Source organism: Anabrus simplex, chromosome 4, assembly GCF_040414725.1.
Source record: "Anabrus simplex isolate iqAnaSimp1 chromosome 4, ASM4041472v1, whole genome shotgun sequence".
Lineage (NCBI taxonomy): Eukaryota > Metazoa > Arthropoda > Insecta > Orthoptera > Tettigoniidae > Anabrus > Anabrus simplex.
This window is the reverse complement of record NC_090268.1, coordinates 370,783,276-370,811,184: the sequence shown is the minus strand read 5'-3', so window position 1 is coordinate 370,811,184 and position 27,909 is coordinate 370,783,276. Positions and strand designations below refer to the sequence as shown.

At 41.2% G+C, this 27,909-nt stretch overlaps 1 non-coding gene across 1 annotated transcript; it reads right to left on the bottom strand.

Moving 5' to 3' along the window:
* Window positions 1-3,798: 3,798 nt before the first annotated feature.
* On the bottom strand, window positions 3,799-3,871 carry TRNAA-AGC (transfer RNA alanine (anticodon AGC)). Its single transcript has one exon. It is a non-coding gene; the product is annotated as a tRNA-Ala (tRNA).
* Between the last annotated feature and the right edge of the window lie 24,038 nt (window positions 3,872-27,909).

The following is a 27,909-nucleotide window of genomic DNA, read 5'->3' as shown; positions in this document are numbered from 1 at the left end:
GCAGTTTAACCCGCGGGAAAGGTCCGAAACCTTTACTATGTAACCTATCTTTCAAACATGTAATTTTCTGTCGTTTTTGTAAAACTTCATAAATCTGTAACTGTAATTCGGGGATAGAGAGTGATTTACCCTCTCGAGCTCCCCTTCATATTGGTTTGAGGTGACTACGTTTTGTAACTGGTTTTCTTCCTTTCTGTAATGTCTTAAAATTTTCTTATACGAGTCAGCTCCATAGTTTGGGAATAGCCCCTGTTTCTTTTTTTTTTTGCTAGGGGCTTTACGTCGCCACCTACACAGATAGGTCTTATGGCGACGATGGGATGTGAAAGGCCTAGGAGTTGGAAGGAAGCGGCCGTGGCCTTAATTAAGGCATTTGCCTGGCGTGAAAATGGGAAACCACGGAAAACCATTTTCAGGGCTGCCGATAGTGGGATTCGAACCTACTATCTCCCGGATTCAAAGCCCCTGTTTCATCGGCCTAGTGCCTCTTAGGGAAAGTTTCATGTAGGAGTACAAGTACACGCCTCCATTCTACTTGGTGTTGCGGGCCATTTACTTAACCTGTTCTTTTCGGCTAAGGCCCAGTAGGATGGGTACAAGATAACCCCGTTTCCTTGTAAGTTGTGTCTTGAGGGCAATTAATGGTAAAGTCTGTTATGGCCTTTAATAGGCTCAGAAAAGCGAGAGCGGGTCAGCTCTTTAATGTATTGTAAACGTGCCTGTGGGAGGCCGATAGTGTAATGAGGAGCAAGGGCTCCGCGTATTATGATATTTCTGCTCTTGAAACAAATTTTGGTTTTTGAGCTACCACTAAAAATTGTAAAACTAAGGTCTTGTAACCGAAATATATTAAAGATTTAAAATCTTGAATTCCTTTTTCTTTGCCGAATCTTGTATTTTTTTAATTGCTATGTCATTGTTATCTCACTAAGTGAGAATTTGTTAACTTTTCGAAAATATAACCTTCCATTTCAGTTTAAATTCTTTCTTGTCAAAGTAGTTAGACCCATTCCCCCCGGCACCTTCTTTCACCTCTGCTGTTCCACAGAAATCTCCGGAACAATAATAATTATTATTTAATTGGTGTTATTATAATTATTATATTTGTATTATTAATATTATTACTATTATTGTAACTATTATTATTATTTGATTCAATTCTATAATCTGATTTCACTAATTATCGCTTGCTTTATTGTATCTCATTGATTATGTATATATACATATGTGTGTTATGTTAGCATCAAAATAATGTAGAGTGAGGCTTACTGCCTAATATCAGATGTGGATATATTATTTGTGATACTACTTTTAAAACATTGCAACATATGGTGCAAAACTGTTACAGTAACTGTCGAGTTATCGCTCTGTCATTGTATACTTTTAGCGATGAGATAATATTTAGGGAGTTCTTCATTTTCCTGGGGCTATTTCAACAAAATATGTAACATTTGTAGGTGGGTGGGGAGTGACATCATGTCTGTTTTTAACTTTGACGTGGGTTTAATACCATGTGACAACTAAAGTCTATACATAGGGCTATATCCTATAACAGCTTGTCAATTGGAAACAGTTGGAAGGAGAGTGAGGCCATAGTTCGTTATCCACATGTGTGAGCGCCACACTTACAACTTACTGACCGGCCGTGCCGCCCCCCCCCCCCTTCTGGCGAGGAAAATAAGAACTAATTCCTGGAATTTCACGTACAACAAGGCTGTCTTTTTCCCACTTAATAAGTAGTTCAATGTAATTTACTTTCATGCACAATTAGTTCTTGTCAGACATTCTTTAGTTTTGTTGAAACAGATTGGGGTTCATAGTACATTAAATGGCTGTATTGCTGCTACTTAATGTATAATGCCTGATTATAAGAGAACTGTTAGTGATGTTTTGAAAGCGTACGTTCGTCAACTGACGGAATGATTTTGTTTTACAATTATTATAACACACTCGTAGTCGCAACTAAGTCTTCAAACGACGAAACGCAATAAAATGAAAGTGGTGAACTTAAAAACCAACCTCTTGTTAGTTAAATCAGGAACAACACGAATTAAATTCATTGAAGACATACGTAAAGTGTTTGTCTTCGCAATCACACCATTGGCTAAGATAATCATTCAGAACTTAGTTCACTTTCTGGAGGAGTATACGAAACAACTAGTCCTACATCAATCCACAATTAGGAAGAATTATGTCCCCGTGTTTTTTTAATTTTGTGACGTAAGGCAAACTAAGGGAAACTTCGTGTTTGAAATTTCAGGAGGGGACGAAAGAAAGACAAATCATATCTACGATCTATAAATTCATAACCTAACAATAACGAAAAGTATACAAAAGTTGCTACATTTTTCAATGATTCATGTACTTTTTGTGGCTATCACGCATTCTTTACGATCATGTTCTCGCGGCCTGCACTTAGTGTGTAAAGTCATGGAAGGTTTCAGCATATTACATCCCAAGTTGATGCATGTCATTTGTGTAGCACATGAACTTCATAGAGTGGCTGAAGCAGTGCAGGCTTTCTTTCCTGAAATTAACGTTTTGCTCTCAACAGTGAAAAGAGTATTTTGAAGGCTTCACGTCGCTAGAATATTATTTTTTTGGTACAGATAGTAATGTACCGCTCCCGGCTTCACCAGTTCATACAAGATGGGGAACATGGTTCGAAGCTTATAACGCCAAGTATTTTGAAGTAGTAAAAAAAGTAGTTGAAAACCTTGATTTGAAGAAGCTGCTTCTATTAAAAGAACACGAGGAGTCTTGGGAAAATATGGTGTTCATTTATTCCAGTACGAAGTTCATATTTTCAGCGATCAAGAAATTGCAAGAAAGAGGTCTAGGTCTTTCCCTTCACACCCGTACTGGTATTATAGAACAGGATGGCTGAGGAGGTAATCGAAGTCCCCTCCACTCAGTTGATCTCCCGAGGCTGAGTAGATCCTCGCACCACACTTGTCTTGTCTCAGAAAAATGCAGAGTGTAGTGTTAAGAAAACTGGGGTCTCCACAATCTTAAAAACATTCCTGGCGTTCTCCAAGACAAAGAAATAATTGACGGTCTCTGATTTTGTTAAGTTGGAGCATATGATGTAAGGAGAGTGTTATCTTTTCTTTCCTTCTTATTAATCTGCTTACCCTCCAGGGTTGGTTTTTCCCTCGGACTCAGCGAGGGACCCCAACTCTACCGCCTCAAGGGCAGTGTCCTGGAGCGTGAGACATTGGGTCGGGGGATACAACTGGAGAGAATGACCAGTACCTCGCCCAGGCGGCCTCACCTGCTATGCTGAACAGGGGCCTTGTGGAGGGATGGGAAGATTGGAAGGGATAGACAAGGAAGAGGGAAGGAAGCGGCCGTGGCCTTAAGTTAGGTACCCTCCCGGCATTCGCCTGGAGGAGAAGTGGGAAACCATGGAAAACCACTTCGAGGATGGCTGAGGTGGTAATCGAACCCACCTCTAATCAGTTGACCTCCCGAGGCTGAGTGGACCCCGTTCCAGCCCTCGTACCACTTTTCAAATTTTCGTGGCAGAGCCGGGAATCGAACCCGGGCCTCTGGGGATGGCAGCTAATCACGCTAACCACTACACCACAGAGGCGGTCAGCATTTTAATTCGTGTCAAAACACATAACTTGGCTTAGCTTAGCATAGCTTTCTATGTGTGGTGGCATTCAGGTTACCTCGGCCCCCGTCAATGTCAAACTTGATAGATTCTGGTACGTTATGAGATGTTAACTACTTAGTTCCATTAATGTCAGTGAGAGAAAGAGGAGAAGAAGTACTAGAAGATAAAAAATCTCCTGGAGGCGCCGGGTATCAATCCCGGTACCTCTCACATGCTAAGCGAGCGCTCTACCATCTGAGCTACGCCCCCAGCCGTGCACTGCGTAGTTTCTTAGCTATTATATAGTGCTCCAGTCAATAAGTACCTTGCATGCAGTACACGTTCGAACCTAGCAACTTTCACATAGCCTCTGAATTGAATCTTGGCGCCAAATTCGAATATTTATTCGTAACCTCAACGACAACAATAATACTTCGATTATTCCACGTCGTGTAAATGTGGCAGATATAACCTTCAAGGAGGAGATTTTTTTGGAAGCATTCGTTCTGCTACAGTGAAAGAGTACGGTTGGGGATGATGGGATTGAGAAGCTATTGTTCGTATGTATTTTCTATATGTGTACACTTTCTTTCTTCCTTACTTAATTCGTTTAACGTCCAGGGTTGGTTTTTCCCTCGAACTCAGCCTCAAGGATAGTGCCCTGGAACGTGAGAATTTGGGTCGGGGATACTACTGGGGAGGAGGACCAGTGCCTCGCCAAGGCGGCCTCATCTACTGTGGTGAAGAGGGGCCTTATGGACGGATGGAAAGATTGGAAGCAGTAGTCAAGGTAGAGGGAAGGAACCAGCCGTGGCCTTAAGTTAGATACCTTCCCGGCATTTGCTTGGAGGAGAAGTGGGAAACCAAGGAAAACTACTTCGGGGATGGCTGAAGAGGAAATCGACCCGCCGCCTCTACTCAGTTGACCTCCCGAAATGAGGCCCTCGTACCAGTTTTCAAATTTTGTGGCAGAGCCGGGGATCGAACCCGGACTTCCGGGAATGGCAGTTAATCACACTAACCACTACACCACGCAGGCGGACGTATACTTCATAGTATTCTAATTTATTTCATGTAATCCGTTCACACTACTTTTTACGTCGCACCGACACAGATAGGTCTTATGGCGACAATGGGACAGGAACGAGCTAGGAGTGGGAAGGAAGAGGCCGTGGCCTTAATTAAGCTACATCCCAAGCATTTACCTGGTGTGAAAATGGGAAACCACGGAAAACCGTCTTCAGTGCTGCCGACAGTGGGATTCGAACCCGGTATCTTCCGAATACTGGATACTGGCCACACTTAAGCGACTGCAGCTATTGAGCTCGGTCCGATCACACTCCAGGGTTGGTTTTCCTTGCGGACTCAGCGAAGGATCCGACGTCTACCACCTCAAAGGAAGTGTCCTGGACCCTAAGACATTGGGTCGGCGGAATACAAAAGGGGAGAAGCGCCAGTACCTCACCCAGAGGGCCTCACCTGCTGTGCTGAACAGGAGTCTTGTAGGCGATGGGAAAATTGAAAGGAAGTGGGAAGGAAGCGACCGTGGTCTTGAATGAGGTACCATCCTGACATTTGCCGGGAAAAGAAGTGGGAAACTTCGGAAAACCACTTCGAGGATGGCTGAGGTGGGAATCGATTCACCTCAATTCAGTTGACCACCTGAGGCTTGTAACCGTACAACAGGGTTACAGACTCCATTCTGTATTTATTATTATTATTATTATCATTATTATTATTATTATTATTATTATTATTATTATTATTATTATTATTATTAACCTGATTCATTAGATTTTATATATTCTGTTTCTCATCATTTAGACTGTAATAATTAGGTATCGCGTATATTATTGTATTTAATCATAGGTTAAGTGAATATGTTTGTAATTATTCTGTATTGTAGTAAGTGAGATTTGTTGGTTTCATATTGTCATGCTGTGGCTTGTAACTTTGGCTAGATGAGCTGGCATAGTATTTTGCAATCGAGGCTATGTTTAGCTGTGCAAGGAGTTTTCCCGGTGACGCATTCGGCATAGTCATTCTTGGACCGCTTGGGTACGCTTAGACGACACATGACTGATGACATCAGTGCGTGGACACGTGATTGCGACCAAGTGTCAGTATTCGCCAGCTACTGTATGTGGAAGTGGAAGGGATGAACAGGAGTAGGGAGAGGAGTCGTCATCGCGAGGTTATATAAAGTCAAGGCGACGGTGGGGAGAGGTATTCTATTCGTACTCAGTTCATAAGCAGTTCATATCGTGCAGATCATATGTAACAGTCAGATGTATCAAATGGAAGAAGTGGTCTTAGTGTGATGGTCAGAGCTAAGAGTTGCGTTTGAAGAGGTAATCATCGAGGAAGTCTACAAGTGGTGCTTGTATCTGAGCAGAGACGGGTACTATGCTGATAAAGAAACATCATCTTCTTGTGAGGATGGACTTCACAAGATGTTTCAATAATATTTTCCAATTATTTAAAATATATTGAGTGGACGTAATTACATTGGAGCTCCCTACACGCGTACATGGTATGTAGGCCAACTCCTTGTTATATAAGAAGATTACAACAGACGGCTCCCGACTTCAGCTCACAGGTTTTCCCAAGAATTTCAAGTTCAACAGCGGTGTATGCAGACAACAGGTAATTAAAGCATCAGACATGTTATGCATTCATAACATGAAGAAGAGTGTAATCAGCGGCGATATCACATCTCACTTCAAGTTCATGCCAATAGCTTTTTTTGTTTAGATTAAATTTTCCTTTTATTTGTACCGCAAATCTCACGATATATTTCTTTTGTTAAATTAAAAGACGTAAATGATTGTTCATTGTGACGTAAATTTAGTCATAAACTCAGTTTTATTTTTAATTATAATAAGTGATTCCAGTTCCATGTACAATCCTCAATTGTGGAAATGCAACAGTAATTTAATATTGTCCTGATCCATATCCCTGTATATTGCCAGATATGTGAGTTTATCACCTCACGCCTTGAGATAATTGATATAAGAGGTATGCTCTACCGAATTTTGTTGTTTTTCTTAAAAAAGCAACTGGCGCTCAAACAAATGTTATGTATATTGTGTGAAGGAGATGTAAGTATAAGAGTAGTGGTTGGAGTAGCCACAAAGTGTCGCCAGCAACGTGGGACTCGAAAGGTTTAGAAAAAGTGTTTCTGAATGGCAATATACATGGATCAGTTCTTTTAATGAGTACGCACATGTTAAATTCACCGAGTAATGTTAGGAAGGTCATTTTGTTGAAGTTTGTATTTAAGGGGTAATGTCAGAGGAATTGCAAGGGGAAATAGCTTTGAGATCGCGAAAAATAAGTAGGAAACCGAAGATGGACAAGGATAGCAATATGCAGTCAGGTGATGAGGCTGAGGTTATTGTGTCCAAGGAAATCCAAGGTGGTAACATAAATAGGAAGTTGGTGACTAAGGTAGGACATGCTGAAAGTCAGAAAATAGTAGAAACTGAGGAAAACGCTGTCACGCAAGATCAAAGTAAAGGGGTGATTGACCTGGGTTTATTTAATTTGCTGATGTCCAAAATGACTGAGCAGAATAATGCTATGAGTGAGAAAATTGAAACGGTCATTAGTGAGAAAATTGAATCTCAGAATAATATTATGAGTGAGAAAATTGAATCTCAGAATAATATTATGAGTGAGAAAATTGAATCTCAGAATAATATTATGAGTGAGAAAATTGAATCTCAGAATAATATTATGAGTGAGAAAATTGAAGCGGTCATTAGTAAAAAAATTGAAGCTCAGAGTAATGCCATAAATAGTATTAATAAGAAGATTGATGATGTTAGTAATAAGATAGATCATAAGGTGTTAGAAATAAGTAAGCAAATTAATAATTTAGAAAGTAAGGTAAATAGGGAGTGTAGTGACATCAGAGCTGAGATGGAATTGGGTCGGAGCAATCTCCATGCGGAAATAGAACAAATTAGTGAGACATGCATCAAACAGATTGATGAATTAGGCGCCAAGATCGAGTCTAATAAAGGAGAAATCAATGAGTTAGTAGAAGAAAGGTTTGAAAAGATAACCAATACAGTGGGGCAAGAAACTAGGAAATGTATTAGTAGGGTAGAACTGGTGGAAAGAAAACTTGGAGAAGTAGGTGATCTAGGGAGTGAGCAGAAATCATTATCACAGAAGGTGAGAGAATCGAAAAAAAAGTTGGAGGAATTAAGAAAAATTCAAGAAAAGACTGAGGAAACAGTGGAAGAAAAATTTCTGAGTTGCCAGAGAGTACTCCAGCAAGAAGTGCGTGATAGTAAGAATGTACGTGAGATAATTGTAAATAATGGTTTAATCACTAGAGATCATGACTTACCTAAGTTTTCTGGGAAAGAAATTAACCCGATGGAATTTATGAGAGTAGTAGAGAAGAAATTTGCTGTTCAATTAAGAGACAATATTATTAGCTGGGAAACTGTATTGGAGATCTTATCTAATGCTTTCGTAGGAGAGACTAAGTCTTGGTTTCAGGTATATAGAAGCTCGATGTCTAGTCTAACTGAATTTAAAGAAAAATTCATAGCTAAATTTTGGAGTGAAGGTGTTCAGAGTAGAGAGAGAGAGAGAGTAATGTTTGGCAGGTATAATTCTAACGAGGGTGTAAGAATGACAGAATATTTTTTAGCTCATGTTTTGGTGTGGAGAAATTTAGAATGTATTGGACCTGAGGCTGATATAGTTAGACTTATGGCTAAGCACTATCCCGATAGAATAAGAGAAGCTGTTTGTATGCAAAGAGTGGAGACTATTAAGGAAATGGAGATTTTGTTGGAAAGTTTTGATGCTTTAGGTAGTAGCTTGAATAATAGTAGAACACTAAATAGGAATGTAGAAGGAAGGAGTAACCAATCTAATAATCAGGACAGGACTGTGAATAGTCGTAACTACAGAAGAGAATATCAGGAGAGACCTAATAATAATTTCCACAGGGAGAGAAATTATCAAAATAGTTCGGAAAATTTCAGGACTGGGAGGCGTGATTATGGTAATCAACCAGAAGCTGGGAGGCGGGACAATACAGGCCATAATAATAATAATAATAATAATAATGACGCTAGAGGAAATAGGCAACAGGGGAGGCCGACTGAGGTGTGTAACCAACAAGTCGTAACCGTACCAAGTACTTTAAACGAGCAACGGACTGTATAAACAGGTCACTGAGACAGTCCGTAAATGGTGAGTTCACGTATAAGGTAGATAAGTATGACAATGTCGACCAGCCTATAGTTGTAAGTGAACATGATTGTGACCTAAGTAGCAATAATTCAAATGTTTTAAGTGACGACTTAATCGTAGACAATAAATTTTATAAGTGTAATTTAAATTTAGATATAAGGCAAGATTTGTTAAGTGATCTTATATTATGTAATGAGGATAATTTAAGTAGTGTTACTGTTACACCGACGATTGAACTGCTGATATGGGGCAGAAAAGTTAAGATTTTGTTGGACTCTGGTAGTGAGAAGTCATGTGTAAATTCCAAGCTGTATGAGGAAGTTTTGAGAGAGAAGTATGAGGTAGCGGAAATTCCAGTGAGGAATACGTTCATCGTAACAGCTGTTGGAAACAAGTCTCAAAGAGTGAATAAACAAATAGCTGTCCCCATTAACATAAGTGGAGAATGTATTTTCCAACCATGCTTAGTAGTGCCTAATTTAGTTTATGCCGTTATTTTAGGTACCGACTGGTTAACGTGTCACAAGGCTAAATTAAATTTTGATCTGTGTAATGTCAATCTTATTTGGGGAAAGAGTAGCAGGGAAGTCAGTTTACCATATGATGTTTTGTCAGAAATTAGTGCGAATAAAGTGTGTTCTAGTACGGAAGGATCTTGTGAAATTCCTAATATTAGGAAAAATATTGATGTCTGCCATGTGTCCATACAGAGAGATTCTAGAGATGAATTGTATGAGACAGTGGAGAAATGTAATTTAGCGGAAAGTCAGAAGGACGAATTGTGTGAATTATTGATATCACATAATGATGTTTTTAGCGATCGGCCTGGTAGAACACATCTTTACGAACACAAATTTAATGTTATTGATAACTCAACTTTTGGAGGACCGAAATATCCCATTCCGTTAAAATACGCTAGCGCTGTTGAAGAGCAGATTGACATTATGCTAGATTATAATATAATTCAACCATCATGTAGTCCTAATTTAAATCCACTTGTTATTATACCTAAGAAGGGTAACACGGTAAGATTGTGCATGATAACTTTTGTAGGATTACATTGGATGAATTTGAGCTTGGTGACAAGGTTTTACTCAGAGTGCCACTCCCGTCATCAGCAGAAGCTGGTCAATTTTCTAAGTTTTTCTTGTTATATCAGGGATACTTCACCGTAGTGAAACGGATTGGGAAATGTGCTTATTCATTAGAAGACAAGGAAGGAAATATCGTAGGCACATACAATATAAGAAATCTTAAGAAATATATCATGTGAGTTTGTTGATTAATTTTCATTATTATGTTAATTCACCATGTTTTATGAAGCTGGCATTGCGAACAGGACTTCAGTGAAATTAGCGTGTGTTGTGATATTAAGTGAGCACGGCAGTGCAATAAACTCCAGTGCTTGGAGACAGTGTATATAACGAAATGTCTTCGAGAATTACTTTTGAACACTCAATGAACGTTTGAAACGACAGAAGTGAGAAAGAAATGTAATCTGTATGTAAATAATACTGTATAATCAAAGTGAAAATGATAATTGATAAATGTTTTATATGTGTAACAACGAACATCCAGATGGATGATACTATGTACCAAATTTGTAAAGGGCATTTTTATACATGTATCTATGGTGTACTCGATTTCAGGTGATTATGTATATATTTCATGAATCAATCGATTCATTTAATCGATTATTTCATGAGGGAGGCGTTCTGTAACCGTACAACAGGGTTACAGACTCCATTCTGTATTTATTATTATTATTATTATCATTATTATTATTATTATTATTATTATTATTATTATTATTATTAACCTGATTCATTAGATTTTATATATTCTGTTTCTCATCATTTAGACTGTAATAATTAGGTATCGCGTATATTATTGTATTTAATCATAGGTTAAGTGAATATGTTTGTAATTATTCTGTATTGTAGTAAGTGAGATTTGTTGGTTTCATATTGTCATGCTGTGGCTTGTAACTTTGGCTAGATGAGCTGGCATAGTATTTTGCAATCGAGGCTATGTTTAGCTGTGCAAGGAGTTTTCCCGGTGACGCATTCGGCATAGTCATTCTTGGACCGCTTGGGTACGCTTAGACGACACATGACTGATGACATCAGTGCGTGGACACGTGATTGCGACCAAGTGTCAGTATTCGCCAGCTACTGTATGTGGAAGTGGAAGGGATGAACAGGAGTAGGGAGAGGAGTCGTCATCGCGAGGTTATATAAAGTCAAGGCGACGGTGGGGAGAGGTATTCTATTCGTACTCAGTTCATAAGCAGTTCATATCGTGCAGATCATATGTAACAGTCAGATGTATCAAATGGAAGAAGTGGTCTTAGTGTGATGGTCAGAGCTAAGAGTTGCGTTTGAAGAGGTAATCATCGAGGAAGTCTACAAGTGGTGCTTGTATCTGAGCAGAGACGGGTACTATGCTGATAAAGAAACATCATCTTCTTGTGAGGATGGACTTCACAAGATGTTTCAATAATATTTTCCAATTATTTAAAATATATTGAGTGGACGTAATTACATTGGAGCTCCCTACACGCGTACATGGTATGTAGGCCAACTCCTTGTTATATAAGAAGATTACAACAGACGGCTCCCGACTTCAGCTCACAGGTTTTCCCAAGAATTTCAAGTTCAACAGCGGTGTATGCAGACAACAGGTAATTAAAGCATCAGACATGTTATGCATTCATAACATGAAGAAGAGTGTAATCAGCGGCGATATCACATCTCACTTCAAGTTCATGCCAATAGCTTTTTTTGTTTAGATTAAATTTTCCTTTTATTTGTACCGCAAATCTCACGATATATTTCTTTTGTTAAATTAAAAGACGTAAATGATTGTTCATTGTGACGTAAATTTAGTCATAAACTCAGTTTTATTTTTAATTATAATAAGTGATTCCAGTTCCATGTACAATCCTCAATTGTGGAAATGCAACAGTAATTTAATATTGTCCTGATCCATATCCCTGTATATTGCCAGATATGTGAGTTTATCACCTCACGCCTTGAGATAATTGATATAAGAGGTATGCTCTACCGAATTTTGTTGTTTTTCTTAAAAAAGCAACTGGCGCTCAAACAAATGTTATGTATATTGTGTGAAGGAGATGTAAGTATAAGAGTAGTGGTCGGAGTAGTAACAGGCTGAGTGGACCCAGTTCCAGTCCCCGTAACCACTTATCAAATTTCGTGGCACAGCCGGGAGTCAAACCCGGGCGTCCGGGGGTGGCAGCTAATTACACTAACCACTACAACACACAGTTATTATTATTATTATTATTATTATTATTATTATTATTATTATTATTATTATTATTATTGTACCGGTTGGTACACCTCTACGCCGCACATTTGAATTTTCCGCCTTAAATTACTCCTCTACAGCTGAAACTCTGAACTTTAAAACTGAATTAATTCAACCGTTTATCTGAAGATGTCACTGTGTTAATTTCGAATTGTTTTTGTTTACTAATTATCAGGAAGTGTGGACAGTCTCTCACAGATGTCTCTACCAAAAACTATGATCATGCACTTTTCTTGAAGATATTTTATACTCATAAGTTTTCCTATAACTAAATTTCGTTCTTTCATCTATGGGTTGGCAATATTAATTTTTCTTTCCGCCAGTTTTGAACTTAGCCAATCCCGAATTTCTTATATTAATTTTGGACCAATCGTGTCCTTCTTCCTCAATTTTTGATCTGTAACTTTAGATGACCAATAAACGTCTGTGGGTGTGTCTTAATTATTCATGAAAGGTCTCAAATTTTCCACGAGGGTATAAAAACTGATGATTTTCTCGTCTCCCGGCCACTCGAACAACATCTAGCTCAGTGTGTGGATATGTAGCAGGGGGCGGGAAGCGCCTGTTTCTTCAGGCAGCCGTTCTTCAACAAGGTAATGGCCGTTTAACATCTTTATTTCTTGCTAGCTCAGCAGTTTAACCCTCAGGGCAGGTCCGAAACCTTTAATATGTAAACAATCCGTTGAAACATGTAAAATCTTTCCGGTCTTTGTGTAAAATTTTCATATAACTTTAACTGGAAATCGGCGATAGAGAGTGCCTTACCCTCTCGAGCTCCCCTTCATCTTGAATTTGAGGTGACTACGTTTTTGTAACCGTTCTTCTATTCCTTCTTAATGTGTTAAATTTATTCTGTATACGTGTCACCTCCAAAGTATGGGAATAGCCCCTGCTTATCGGCCTAGCGCCACTTAGGTTTTAACAAGCTTCATGTAGGAGTGCAAGTTCACGCCTCCATTCATCTTGGTATTTTGGGGCCATTTAATTAATTTGTTCTTTTTCCACGAAGGCCCAGAAGATTGGGTACGAGATACCCCTGTTTATATTTGTAAGTTGTGCCTTGATGGCAGTGAATTCTGAAGTCTAGGTAATGCCTTTAATAGGCTTGAAAAATTGAGAGCGGCTCAGCTCTTTCTTGGGTTTGAAAATAGCCACTCGGAGGCTTGAGGTTGAAAATGTGGAGCAAGTGCTCCGTGTAATGAGGGGTTTTCTGCCCTTTGGTAATTTGTGGTTGTGAGCTGGGGCTCAGGAATTGTAACTTGGGGCACGAAGCCCAGAATTTCTAAAGACCGCCTAACTTGTGCTTTCGTTTGTAAAAACCATTATTGTACCTGAATTTTCATTGTTATTTCACCTAGTGAAAAGTTGTTAAATATTGTTGTCTGTTGAAAATATAACCTTTATTTAAAATTTAAATTCATCTTTCGGACTTGTCGTTAGACCCATTCCAGCCCGCACCTTCTTTCACCTCTGCTGATCCACCAAAACACGGTAACAATTATTATTATTATTATTACACTGACTGACAGAGCAAATGCAACACCAAGAAGGAGTGGACAGAACTTTATGCCAATTGCAGGGTAGACTGACGTCACTGAGGTATGCTCATGATGTGAAATGCGCCGCTGTGCTGCGCACGTAGCGAACGATAAATGGGACACGGCGTTGGCGAATGACCCACTTCGTACCGTGATTTCTCAGCCGACAGTCATTGTAGAACGTGTTGTCGTGTGCCACAGGACACGTGTATAGCTAAGAATGCCAGGCCGCCGTCAACGGAGGCATTTCCAGCAGACAGACGACTTTACGAGGGGTATGGTGATCGGGCTGAGAAGGGCAGGTTGGTCGCTTCGTCAAATCGCAGCCGATACCCATAGGGATGTGTCCACGGTGCAGCGCCTGTGGCGAAGATGGTTGGCGCAGGGACATGTGGCACGTGCGAGGGGTCCAGGCGCAGCCCGAGTGACGTCAGCACGCGAGGATCGGCGCATCCGCCGCCAAGCGGTGGCAGCCCCGCACGCCACGTCAACCGCCATTCTTCAGCATGTGCAAGACACCCTGGCTGTTCCAATATCGACCAGAACAATTTCCCGTCGATTGGTTGAAGGAGGCCTGCACTTCCGGCGTCCGCTCAGAAGACTACCATTGACTCCACAGCACAGACGTGCACGCCTGGCATGGTGCCGGGCTAGAGCGACTTGGATGAGGGAATGGCGGAACGTCGTGTTCTCCGATGAGTCACGCTTCTGTTCTGTCAGTGATAGTCACCGCAGACGAGTGTGGCGTCGGCGTGCAGAAAGGTCAAATCCGGCAGTAACTGTGGAGCGCGCTACCGCTAGACAACGCGGCATCATGGTTTGGGGCGCTATTGCGTATGATTCCACGTCACCTCTAGTGCGTATTCAAGGCACGTTAAATGCCCACCGCTACGTGCAGCATGTGCTACGGCCGGTGGCACTCCCGTACCTTCAGGGGCTGCCCAATGCTCTGTTTCAGCAGGATAATGCCCGCCCACACACTGCTCGCATCTCCCAACAGGCTCTACGAGGTGTACAGATGCTTCCGTGGCCAGCGTACTCTCCGGATCTCTCACCAATCGAACACGTGTGGGATCTCATTGGACGCCGTTTGCAAACTCTGCCCCAGCCTCGTACGGACGACCAACTGTGGCAAATGGTTGACATAGAATGGAGAACCATCCCTCCGGACACCATCCGCACTCTTATTGACTCTGTACCTCGACGTGTTTCTGCGTGCATCGCCGCTCGCGGTGGTCCTACATCCTACTGAGTCGATGCCGTGCGCATTGTGTAACCTGCATATCGGTTTGAAATAAACATCAATTATTCGTCCGTGCCGTCTCTGTTTTTTCCCCAACTTTCATCCCTTTCGAACCACTCCTTCTTGGTGTTGCATTTGCTCTGTCAGTCAGTGTATTATTATTATTATTATTATTATTATTATTATTATTATTATTATTATTATTATTATTATTATTATTATTTTGTCCAGCTCCATGGCTAAATGGTTAGCATGCTGGCCTTTGGTCACGGAGGTCCCTGGTTCGATTCCCGGCAGGGTAGGGAATTTTAACCATGATTGGTTAATTTCGCTGGCACGGGGGCTGGGTGTATGTGTCTTCATCATTTCATCTTTATCACGACGCGCAGGTCGCCTACGGATGTCAAATCAGAAGACCTGCAGCTGGCGAGCCGAACATGTCCTCGGGCACTCCCGGCACTGAAAGCCATACGCCATTTATTATTATTATTATTATTATTATTATTATTATTATTATTATTATTATTATTATTATTATTATTATTATTATTGTGGGAGAAAAGTTAACTTTTCCAATGAGATTTCAGTTATTCCCTGCTGATTCGGTAATTACCAGTTTTGTGGATGGATACTGGGGAGTGCACTACGTCAATCTCGTGCGTTCAGTCATCAGTTCACTAGCGCCACAGCAATAATGACAAGCGTGCCTGTGGGATTATCAACCAGAGTAGAGTGGAGTTTGGTATTCTCGAATCTCGAAAGTGTTTACCATCACTTGGGATATCAACGTGTAATGCATTAACATACAAATAATGTATCCTGACATTTAACATATGAACTAAAATAGTTATACTAATAACGAATACATTTCCCACAGCAAAACACAAGAGTCCACTACACACCAGAAATGTTCATTATACAGTCCACATTTAAAATTTTGTCTAAGCCACAAAGTATGCTAATGTTGATTAGCTCCCTAGTAATAATAATAATAATAATAATAATAATAATAATAATAATAATAATAATATTGGTTCGAACCCCACTGTCGACAGCTCTGAACATGGTTTTCCGTGGTTTCCCATTTTCATACCAGGCTAATGCTGGGGCTGTACCTTAATTAAGGCCACGGCCGCTTCCTTCCCAGTCCTAGCCCTTTCCTGTCCCATCGTCGCCATAAGACCTATCTGTGTCGGTGTGACGTAAAGCCAATAGCAAAGAAAAAACAAATAATTTTATTTCTTAATCTGTTTAGCCTCCAGGGTTGGTTTTCCCTTCGGACTCAACGAGGGATCCTACCTCTACCGCCTCAAGGGCTGTGTCCTGGAGAGCGAGATTTTGGGTCGGGGTATACAACTGAGGAGGAGGGCCAGTACCTCGCCCGGGCGTTCTCACCTGTTATATTGAACATGGGCTTTGAGGGGGGTAGGAAGATTGGAAGGGATAGACAAGGAAGAGGGAAGGAAGCGGCCGTGACCTTAGGTACAATCCCGGCATTTGCCTGGAGGAGACGTGAGAAACCTCGGGAAACCACTTCGAGGATGGCAGAAGTGGGAATGGAACACCCCCTCTACTCAGTTGATCTCCCGAGGCTCAGTGGACCTCGTTCCAGTCCTCGTACCACTTTTCAAATATCGTGGGAGAGCCGAAAACCGAACCTGGGCCTGCGAGGGTGGCAGCTAATTGCTCTAACTAAAAGAAGTAATGGTGCAGCAGGAAAATAGTGAAGACAGTTTTCCGGATTATAACCTACTACCTTTTCTTCCCAATGTAAGCTTACAGCTGCACATCACGTGACCACCTACGTTGGAATTCTTCTCCTTCTTCCTTGATTTCCCTCAATATATCGGGTTCGGAACATGATGGCAACTTCGTACAGTTTTACGGCCGAATGCCCTTCCTTGTGCCACTGCCTTCGTAATATACAGGCCGTATTGTAGAAAGCGCGCCAAGCCCATCAGCTGATCAACTGAGGCGAGCTAAGCGAATGTTACGAATTATACTTGTGAATGTAATTCATTAGGTTTGGGGGCATTCTTTGGATAATTGTGACTGCTAAAAGACAGAAATTTGTATTTAAATATATGGCGTATTTGTTCTTTAAATTGATCACTTCAGAATTTACGTAAACAGCTGTTATTAAGATAATGAGACCTCATAGTTTAGGTTAGGTATTGTTCCGACCTTATGTGGACAGGTCCCTGAGAACACGTGGTGCTAGGAACCACATGCTGGTTCATACACATAGAAAGATGAACTGTACTTAATTATACATATACTAGGTTTATTACGCTATATACACGTCGTGATACATTTGTTTAACCTGTCGCTCACGCGATGGTTTAGATATTTACAGAACCTTTCCGCATAGCACATTTTAACATAGTACGGCAGCCATGTTGTCTTCTCTAGTCACTCCTCGCTCACCCGATTGCACGCGAAGGTGCCCGAACACTTCCGACATAAAAACAGCCGCAGGAAGTTGCGCAGCGCCAATGCAGTGGCGCTCTGGTCAATCACAAACATACCACCACACCTAAATGTATCACATTTAACAATAACAAGAAATGTTGAATTTAAATTGAACACACTGTCATATTATGAAGTTCTTTCACCATCAATACATATACCGATACGAAACACGCACAACTTCAACCAAAATAACCGAGCAAAAATCTACACAGATGTTCAAATAAAGAAATCTAAATGAACAAATTCAAATCCTACAATGAAAAGTACAGCACTAGACACAAACAATAAAGGACACTGATCATAATTAAAATCTTACAATACAAAAGCAAAGAATTGAACACCAACACGAAATGAGACACTGAATGTATTTGCAAGTATCAGTCTTGAGCTGGCAATGGACATAACTTATGTACAGAACGCCTCAAAATTCCATTGCTGGTGCGAATTGTAACCGTACGCACTCGTCCGTCCTTCCCAGGATGAGTTTCCTCGACCGTTGCAAGTCGCCAAGGGAGAGGAGGATTGTTGTCGTCCTTAACTAAGACGATAGTTCCAGGCTGAAGGTTAGGCTGACTCGTCAACCATTTCTGCCGCTGTTGTAAGCTATTAAGATAGTCATTAGACCACTGTCTCCAAAAGTTCTGCTGCAGCGCCTGAATGTAGCGCCATCTGGAAGTATAACAGTGCACACTATCACTAAGGTCAGGTTCAGGGAAGGATAGCAGGGGGCTCCGATCGGAAAGTGGCCAGGAGTCAGGTATGAGGGTTCATCAGGGTCGTCCGAGAGCCTAACGAGTGGTCTTAAGTTTAGGCATGCCTCTATTTGGCAAAATAGGGTATACATCTCGTCATATGTCAAGCAGGCATTGCCAGCGGTTCTTCGCAAATGATGTTTCATGGATTTCACTCCAGCTTCCAAGAGTCCCCCGAAGTGAGGCGAATCAGGAGGAATGAAATGCCAAGTGAATCCCTCTCGCGCTGCGTTGTTAAGCATTTCTGTCTTCCACTGTTCCGACTGGTACACCTTCAACAATTCATTTCTAGCTCCTAAAAAGTTAGTAGCATTGTCACTGTATAGGTTTATACACCTCCCCTTCTGGCCGCGAATCTCCGTAAGGCGGCAATAAATGCCTGTGTGGTCAAGCCCCGGACTAATTCCAAGTGTATTGCCTTGGTGCAAAGGCAAACGAACAATGCTACATAGCATTTTACCTTGACCTTACTCCTGGTTGCACCCTGTTTAATGTACAACGGGTCAGCGCAGTCAACTCCCGTATTCAAGAATGGCCGCGATGGAGTCACTCGAGGAGAAGGTAGCTGCCCCATGAGCTGCGTTGCTGTTGAGGCTCGTAGTCTGAAACACTTCACACATTGGTGAATGACAGTCCGTACCACTTTCTTTATGCTCACTACCCAATATCTTGTCCTAAGAGAAGCTGCTACATGATTCGCACCAGCATGTAGCAGCCGAATATGCTCGTCAGCCACAATCAACTTGGTTATATTATGACGCTGGGGCAATATGATTTGATGCCTTTCTGCAAATAGTTTCAAAGAGTTTTGTAAGCGCACCCCTACTCGTAATACATCGTTCCCATCTAGGAATGGGTTCAGATTTCTTATTGAACTTTGCAGTGAAACTGATGAGTTCGACTTCAACTCGCCTATTTCCCTTGCGAATGTCACACGTCGAGCAAGTTTGATACATATCTGAAGTCCCATTGCTAGCTCTTCTGCAGATAATGGTCCCGTTCTTCTTACGTTGTGTCTTCTGAAATTGAAGACAAATCTGTTGCAATAAGCCATCACCCTCTGTAGACGACGAAGAGATGAGAACCGTGCCGTGACTTCGTCAGATGGAGTGGCACTAACTAAACATTGTACCGTATCCCTTCTTTCTGGAAGTTCGTCTGCAGAATCGTTTGAATCCTTGTGGGCCAGGTACTTGCGTCTTGCACTAACCATGCCGGTCCATGCCACCATTGTTCATTAAGTTGTAAGCTGAGTGGTCCTTCTCCCCTTGAAAGAACATCGGACGGGTTGTCTTCTGACATAACATGACCCCACTCGGCTCTTCCAGTCAACTGCTGTACCTCAGAGACACGATTTGCGACGAACGTTTTCCATCTTGTCGGTTCAGCTGCAAGCCACGAGAGTACTATTGTCGAGTCAGTCCACAAGAAAGTGTTGTCGATTTTCAGATTCAGGGTGTTGGTAGTCTTATCCACCAGACGTGCCAACAAAAGAGCCCCACACAGTTCTAACCTAGGTAGAGACTGTTGTTTCAGAGCAGCAACTCTGGATTTCGAACATACCAAATGTATCGAAACTTCACCGTGTTGATTGGTACTGCGGATATACACACACGCTGCGTAGACCCGTTCAGAAGTGTCTGAGAAGCCATGAACTTGTATCTGGACAATTCTTCCCGTGCAAAGAATCAACCTGTCGACATGAATGTTGTTCAGTGTTGGAAGATCAGTAAAGATTTTAATCCAGCCCTCAAGTAAAGGAGATGGTAGTGGTTCATCCCACCCTAGTTTTTCTGGCCACAACTGCTGCATGAAAATTTTACACATTACGATTACTGGTCCTACGAGCCCTAGTGGATCAAATATAGAGGCTATAATTGAAAGCACCTTCCGTTTCGTATGGCCTCCATCGTTCTCCTTGATTTGAGCCTCAAACTGGAACTTGTCAAGAAAGGTATTCCACAGCAATCCTAGCGTTTTAATATTGTTTTCCTCATCAAATCGTGGGGGTAAGTGTGATTCTGTCAGTTCTTCTGGTATCGTCTCAAGTACAGCGGAGTGATTCGAAGTCCACTTGCGGAGGAGGAAGCCTCCGCTTTGCAGCAACTCTTGTATTTCTCCACGCAGCTGTATAGCATTTTCAACTGTATCGCTACCACACAATACATCGTCCATGTAGAAGTCCCGCTTCAACACGCGAGATGCTGTAGGAAACACGTGCGCTTCTTCTTCAGCCAGTTGAGTTAGACACCTTGTGGCTAGGAAGGACGCTGGGGATGTACCGTATGTTACAGTCTTCATTTGGTAGGAGCGTAGAGGCTCGGATGGATGTTTTCGCCAGATTATGCGCTGTAAGTTAACATCCTTGTCGTCTACTCTGATCTGACGGTACATTTTTGTAATGTCTGCCGTCATCGCAATCTTATGTGTGCGAAACCTTATCACAATTGATAGAAGATCTTGTTGAGCAGTAGGTCCAACCGCGAGAGTGTCATTGAGGGAAACGCCATTGTCAGTTTTGCAGGACGCGTCGAATACAACCCGTGTCTTAGTAATGGTACTCTCAGCCTTCAAAACTACATGGTGTGGGAGATAGCAGAATGCTCGTTCGTCTTTGGATATATCTGGGGCCAGCTTCATATGACCCAGGGTCTCATACTCCTCCATGAAGTTCACGTAATCAGCTCGCAGATCAGGTCTCTTCTCAAGCTTCTGTTCAAGTAGTCTGAATCGTTTCTCCGCTATTTTGTAAGAGTTTCCGAGTTGCAGACCTTCTGCCTTCGTAGGCAACCTCACAATGAAACGTCCACTGTTGTCCCGTTTGGTGTGAGTTATGAAATGCTTCTCGCAGTACTGCTCCTCCTGGGTTAGGGGCATTTTTCTCGTTGTCACTTCTTCTATTGCCCAGAATTCTTCCATCTTCCTATTGAGGTCATCGTCCTGTCTGAGGAAAAATGATGAAGTGGGTGGAGTTTCTGCTCTCTCACTAGTCCGAGCCCGCGACTTTATTGGACCTGACAGTATCCATCCCAATACAGTGTTCTTCAAGATGGGTAGCTCATCGCAGTTTTTCCGCCACCCTTCTTGCAACAACTGCATAAAAATCTCCGCACCGATGAGCATGTCCACTGGTCCTGGCTTGTTGAAGTGAGGATCCGCCAATGTGATATCCTCAGGCAGGTTCCACAATTTACAATCAATATCGTTCGCTGGAATATCGCCTGTTATGTGAGGGAGTATAGAACACATTATAACAGTTTCGAATCTGGACACATTAGAAATGATACGAAGGTCAACACCTTGAGATGCGGTGACAGCAGTGTTATTTACACCACTAATTGGAATACAGTTTCTATGTCTCTGCAGCCTCAGCTTACTTGCAAGCGACTCGGTTATGAAATGTGATTGCGATTCATTGTCAAGTAGAGCTCGGCACTGGTGAATTCGACCATTGTTGTCTGCAACTCCTACTATTGCAGTGGACAGCATTACTTGAGACTGTGGCTTGAATTTTATAATAATAATGTTATTTGATTTACGTCCCACTAACTACTTTTACAGTCTTCGGAGACACCGAGGTGCCGGAATTTAGTCCCGCAGTTCTTTTACGTGCCAGTAAATCTACCGACACAGGGCTGTCGTATTTGAGCACCTTCAAATACCATCGGACTGAGCCAGGATCGAACCTGCCAAGTTGGGGTTAGAAGGCCAGCGCCTTAACCGTCTGAGCCACTCAGCCCGGCGGCTTGAATTTTAGTGTGCAGTAACTAGCATTACTCCGACCTTGTTCGTCGTCTCTAATACCGGTACCTCTACTAGCTTGGGTATCCTTGTTTGTAGCCGTTTGCTTGTGTGTGGCACTGTCAAAGTGAATCAAAGTGTGATGTCTACGTTGGCGAGTCTTACAGCTATCAGATTTGCACACGTTGACACTATGATGCCTAAAACAGTTAAAGCATAAACCCTTTCTCTTGACAAAATCATACCGTTGTCTTGTGTTAGCTTGCAGAAATCCTTCGCACCGATGTAATGGCTGATCTAAGTCACAAAAGTCACATTTCCCCCTTGTAGATACGTATGAGTTAACTCGAATTGGGCTTTCATTGTTTCTCACATACTGGTGCTTAGCTGCATTTGCCGCGCTCCCCCTCTGTTCCCGTGTTGCCATCATCAATTCTAACACTTGTGCCCTCTCTTCCAAAAAGGTGGATACCTCAGCGAGTCTCGGAATATCATTGCTTGGTGCTTTCATTTCGAACTCTTTACGGGTAGCCTGATCTAACTTGTCTAACATCAGCTGCTGGAGTAAGGCTTCGTGTAAAGGCACTGAAAGGTTGAGGTTCTGAATAGCGTTTAAATTGCTTACTAAGTGGTTGTTCAACTTCCTAAGGTCTGATGCTATATCTTTGTGACATGTAGGTAATGACACTAGAGCCTTGATATGTTGTGTTGCTATCAGTTTTCTGTTGTTGTACCTCTTACATATGATTTCCCAAGCTACTAAAAAGTTAGAGTTAGAAACAGGAATGTTCTGAATTAATTGATGAGGCTCGCCCTTGAGTGCTGAAAGTAGATAATGAAAACGCTGAACGTTTGATAGTTTTAAATTGTCAACAATTAAAGCCTGAAAGGTGTCTTGAAAATTAGTCCAAGTCTCATACTGCCCATAAAATGTAGGGAGGTCAATGACGGGCTATCGTATTTCCATGGAATTCTGTTGGGAATTACCGCAAGAATGCTGAGATAACTGATCGATATTCTGCTCGGGGGCTGTGCTCTTTTCTATCAGTGTAGTCATCCTCGCCTCCAATTCGTAATAGTTTTCTTCGAACTGTTCCCTATCCCGTTCGTGATTTTCGCAGTTCTCGTCGTCATTAATCTCGAGTTTACATTGAACATGCTTATATTCTTCCCAGAGTGAAGGCAATTGTTTCAACCTGCTACGTACTGCATTAATATCGGAGCCCGCCACAAACTTGTCTACATATTTACTGATACGTGTCAGTGACCCTTTAATGACCGCTAGTTGTTTCACTAACAGGTTTTTCTCATTAGACTCCATGATATGAGTTAGGAAAAAACAGGAAAATTTAAAGGAATGATTGACCTCTGGTATACTGCTCCGATGTGCACTTATCCTTTGTCCGCCTCATCTAGTTCAGCATGCCGCAGAGATGATGATACACGTGCTCCAATATTCTCTCTACAGGTTGTCAGCACTCGAAACATACACTCACAAACACCGCAGGACCACGTAATATTATAGCATTACGAAACTTTCAAGAATCCGGCCCGGTATGACCATGTTCCGACCTCATACGGACAGGTCCCTGAGAACACGTGGTGCTAGGAACCACATGCTGGTTCATACACATAGAAAGATGAACTGTACTTAATTATACATATACTACGTTTATTACACTATATACGCGTCGTGATCTTGAGATTTGCCGATGATATTGTTATTTTATCTCAGACTGCAGAAGATCTCGAGAAGTTGCTGAATGGTATGGATGAAGTCTTGGGTAAGGAGTACAAGATGAAAATAAAAAAGTCCAAAACAAAAGTAATGGAGTGCAGTCGAACGAAGGCAGGTGATGTAGGAAATATTAGATTAGGAAATGAAGTCTTAAAGGAAGTAGATGAATATTGTTACTTGGGTAGTAAAATAACTAACGATGGGAGAAGTAAGGAGGACATAAAATGCAGACTAGCACAAGCAAGGAAGAGCTTTCTTAAGAAAAGAAATTTGCTCACTTCAAACATTGATATCGGAATTAGAAAGATGATTTTGAAGACTTTCGTGTGGAGCGTGGCATTGTATGGAAGTGAAACATGGACGATAACTAGCTCAGAAAGAAAGAGAATAGAAGCTTTTGAAATGTGGTGTTACAGAAGAATGCTGAAGGTGAGATGGATAGATCGAATCACGAATGAAGAGATACTGAATCGAATTGGCGAGAGGAGATCGATTTGGCTAAATTTGACGAGAAGAAGAGATAGAATGATAGGACACATCTTAAGACACCCAGGACTTGTTCAGTTGGTTTTTGAAGGAAGTGTAGGTGGTAAGAATGGTAGGGGTAGACCAAGGTATGAATATGACAAGCAGATTAGAGCAGATGTAGGATGCAATAGTTACGTAGAAATGAAGATGTTAGCACAGGATAGGGTGCCATGGAGAGCTGCATCAAACCAGTCTCTGGATTGATGACTCAAACAACATACACGTCGTGATACATTTGTTTAACTTGTCGCTCACGCGATGGTTTAGATATTTACAGAACTTGTCCGCATAGCACATTTTAACATAGTACGGCAGCCATGTTGCCTTCTCTAGTCACTCCTCGCTCACCCGATTACACGCGAAGGTGCCCGAACACTTCCGACATAAAAACAGCCGCAGGAAGTGGCGCAGCGCCAATGCAGTGGCGCTCTGGTCAATCACAAACAGGTATGATCTCTTCACGTGGTGAGCAATATAAATTAAAGGAACGTAATAGTTCTCGTGGAATTTATTCATATACTGTAATTGTAATCGTATAACATGTTTTTGTGGAAATAAAATGTGTTGCGATTTTAAATACAGCGAGTGAAAGTTCGCAGTTGCCACAATGCTAAGAAATTGTGTGTACCACGGCGCAAATACAACTATACTAGTAAACATACATTAACATTTTCTTCACACGAGGGCAGGTTACCTTTATGAAAAGCGAAAATCCCTACCGAAGAAGTAGCTGTTACGAAGAATAAAGGAGTATGTTTCACTTATTTTTCCAAGCTGATGATGAGTTCTGCTTTTGACTTTCTTATTACACAGATTTATAGCAGGCGTTTTATTGCTAACACAGAACAAGCATAAAACTGGACATTAACTAATCGAAACTACATATAGTTATTTCTTGGGTTAGTAATGTTGAGTACGCGCTGCCTTTTCTCCCCAAAATTGATGCGAGTAAAAACATTTCCTCGGCAATTTATGTGACTGTGGAAAGAAACCAACAGATCCTGCTGGTCAGTGCAATGATGTTTGGGAAAACATGGGCTATTCCTAAATGAAATATGGTACAAATGTTTGTGTGGAAGAAAGGGCCTGAAAGATAGTGCCAGAGCTGTCAAGGAAAAAAAACAAGAAAGGTACTGTATTTATGGCCATCTAGAGGTATGAAGGTAAAGTCTATTATTATTATTATTATTATTATTATTATTATTATTATTATTATTATTATTATTATTATTATTGTACGTTGTTGTCTCCATACTTTTTTGTCCGGCTCCATGGCTAAATGGTTAGCTTGCTTGCTGGCCTTTGGTCACAGGGATTCCGGGTTAGATTCCCGACAGGGTAGGGAATTTTAACCATAATTGGTTAATTTCTTTGGCACGGAGGCTGGGTGTGTGTGTCGTCTTTATCATAACTTCATCGTCATCACGACGCGCAGGTCGCCTACTGGCGTCAATTTAAAAGACCTGCACCTGGCGAGCCGAACTTGTCCTCGGACACTCCCGGCACTAAAAGCCATACGCCATTTCATTTTTTTCCGTATTTTTGTTAATGCATAGGGTGTAAAATAATTATTCGTTGGTTACGATGACAAGCTTCGACCGCGAGGCTCGCTCTTCAAACCTACTTCTCCTAAAATTACATAGGCCTGACTTACAACTTATGATGCTATTACACGTGTTAATGATCTCGCCTGTTATACTAATACAACAATTGTGAATATATCATAATTGCGAGGTACAGACGTGTCATGTGCTTGCGTTGCACGGGTCGGACGGAGGAAACAGTTTGCCTCTTTGCGTGACGTCATCGGAGCTACATTACGGCCTGTACATTACGAAAGCAGTGCTTACGCTAACCTAGAGGTGGAGGGACCCATTCACTATTGCGTTTTAATGGCGTGGTTAGTACTGAGGTGTGTTGTATATAGATGAAGACGAACATACACACAGTCCCCAGGCCAGAGGAATTATCCGTATGAAGTTAGCATCCTGGGCTCGGCCAGGAATCGAATCTGATACCCTCTGAACGGAAGGCCTGGACGCTGACTGTTCAGCCAAAGGGCAGAACTGCCTTAGAATTCTAGAGTGTAATCTTAGATCTTGAGTCAAAAGAGTAGTACCGTATGTGGTCCTGTGGGTACGCTTCTTGCCGGTGGATGTGTGCTATAAAAATACAGGAAATGCCATTTTTTCTTTCTTGTAGGCCTAAGTCCGATGTATGTCGTTTACGCTGGGCAATGTCTGCACAAACGGATAAGTCATTCAAGGTCATAAATGCGAGTTCTCGTCACTTTAAATTGGGCAAGCACGAACTAAGGGTGACAACATTGGTCCTCCTGGATTGTTGGAGGTTGGCGTTTGGCTGATGACTCCACCCGTAAAACATCCTTTTTATTAATTAATTTATTTATCGGAAAGTGCATAGATTTTACACCCAATTAAGTACCTTATTAACATTTAGTAACAATTTGTATCTATGAAGTTAAAGTTTAACCAAAACAAAGTTAAAAATCAACAACAACAAAATAGAACAAAATTAACATTATATATGATACTATTTACAATTTAAAAGAAATGAAAAATGCACTAAGAAATTACATGATAATACAAAGCAAAAGACAATACAAAAAACGAAGAAACTTAAAACACGAATGAGTACACTGGGAAATATGATGAATACCAGAAAGAAGGAATATCACAAATTTACAAATTGTAAAGGCAGGCTTCTAGTTTCTTATTGAATTCATTGTTCGATTCGGTGAATATACTGACTTGTTTTGTTGCAGTGTTATAAAGCGTTGTCATTTTTACGAAAGGTGAATTTGACTGATGCAATGTTTTTGGCCTTTGAATATGATCTTGTCTGCGGAATATGGAATGAAATGCGTTTTAACAGGTCCAAAAAATCAAATCGTCCCACTAAAATTTCTCTTAGTATTTGTATAGAAATTAGGGACCGTTCCTTAATAACTAGGTTGATGTGAAGAAAGGGCAAAGAGTATTAAAAGTTTTGAAATAAAGATAACGTAGGAACTTGTTTTGTACAATTTCAATAGCAGTCACTTGTTGCTTTGTATACGGGCTCCAGATTATTACAGAATGGAAGATAATTAGATATCGTTACAGAACTGCCTCTCAAAAAAATGGGCGTAACTTTAGTGACTTTCCATTTCTCAGGAAAGGATGAAGTGCGAATAGAAAGGTTAAAAATGAAAGTTAATTGATTAGCCAATAAATCGGTACAAGTCCTAATTATATATGGAGGTATGCCATCAGGACCACTCGATCTTTTAGGCTTTAGTTTACCGTGAATATCCTTTTTTCACCTCTTCGGCAGGTATTTCACTGACATGTAATATCTCAACACAGGGAAATAGAGGAATGTCATCCAAGGCCAAATTATCCAATATGTAGTTAAAATCTGATCTGACGTAAACTGACGAAAATATCGAATAATGCCATGAACAACATCACCGCCCTCGTTATTCTCACCATTATACTCAAACGTACTTCATCCTGATCTCCTGCGTCGCTTATTTTCATTGTGCCTCCAGAAATGTGTTATATCGCATTTTAAAGTAACCTCTAATTCACTGATGTAATCTCGATATGCGGAATTTATCTTTACTTTCAATTCAAACCTTGAGGTGTTTGAATCGATCGTCATAGTACCTGGAAAATTTCTTTTTGGCACACTTCCTTTTTCTTTTGATTATCTGAATGATATCGTGATTAAACCAGACT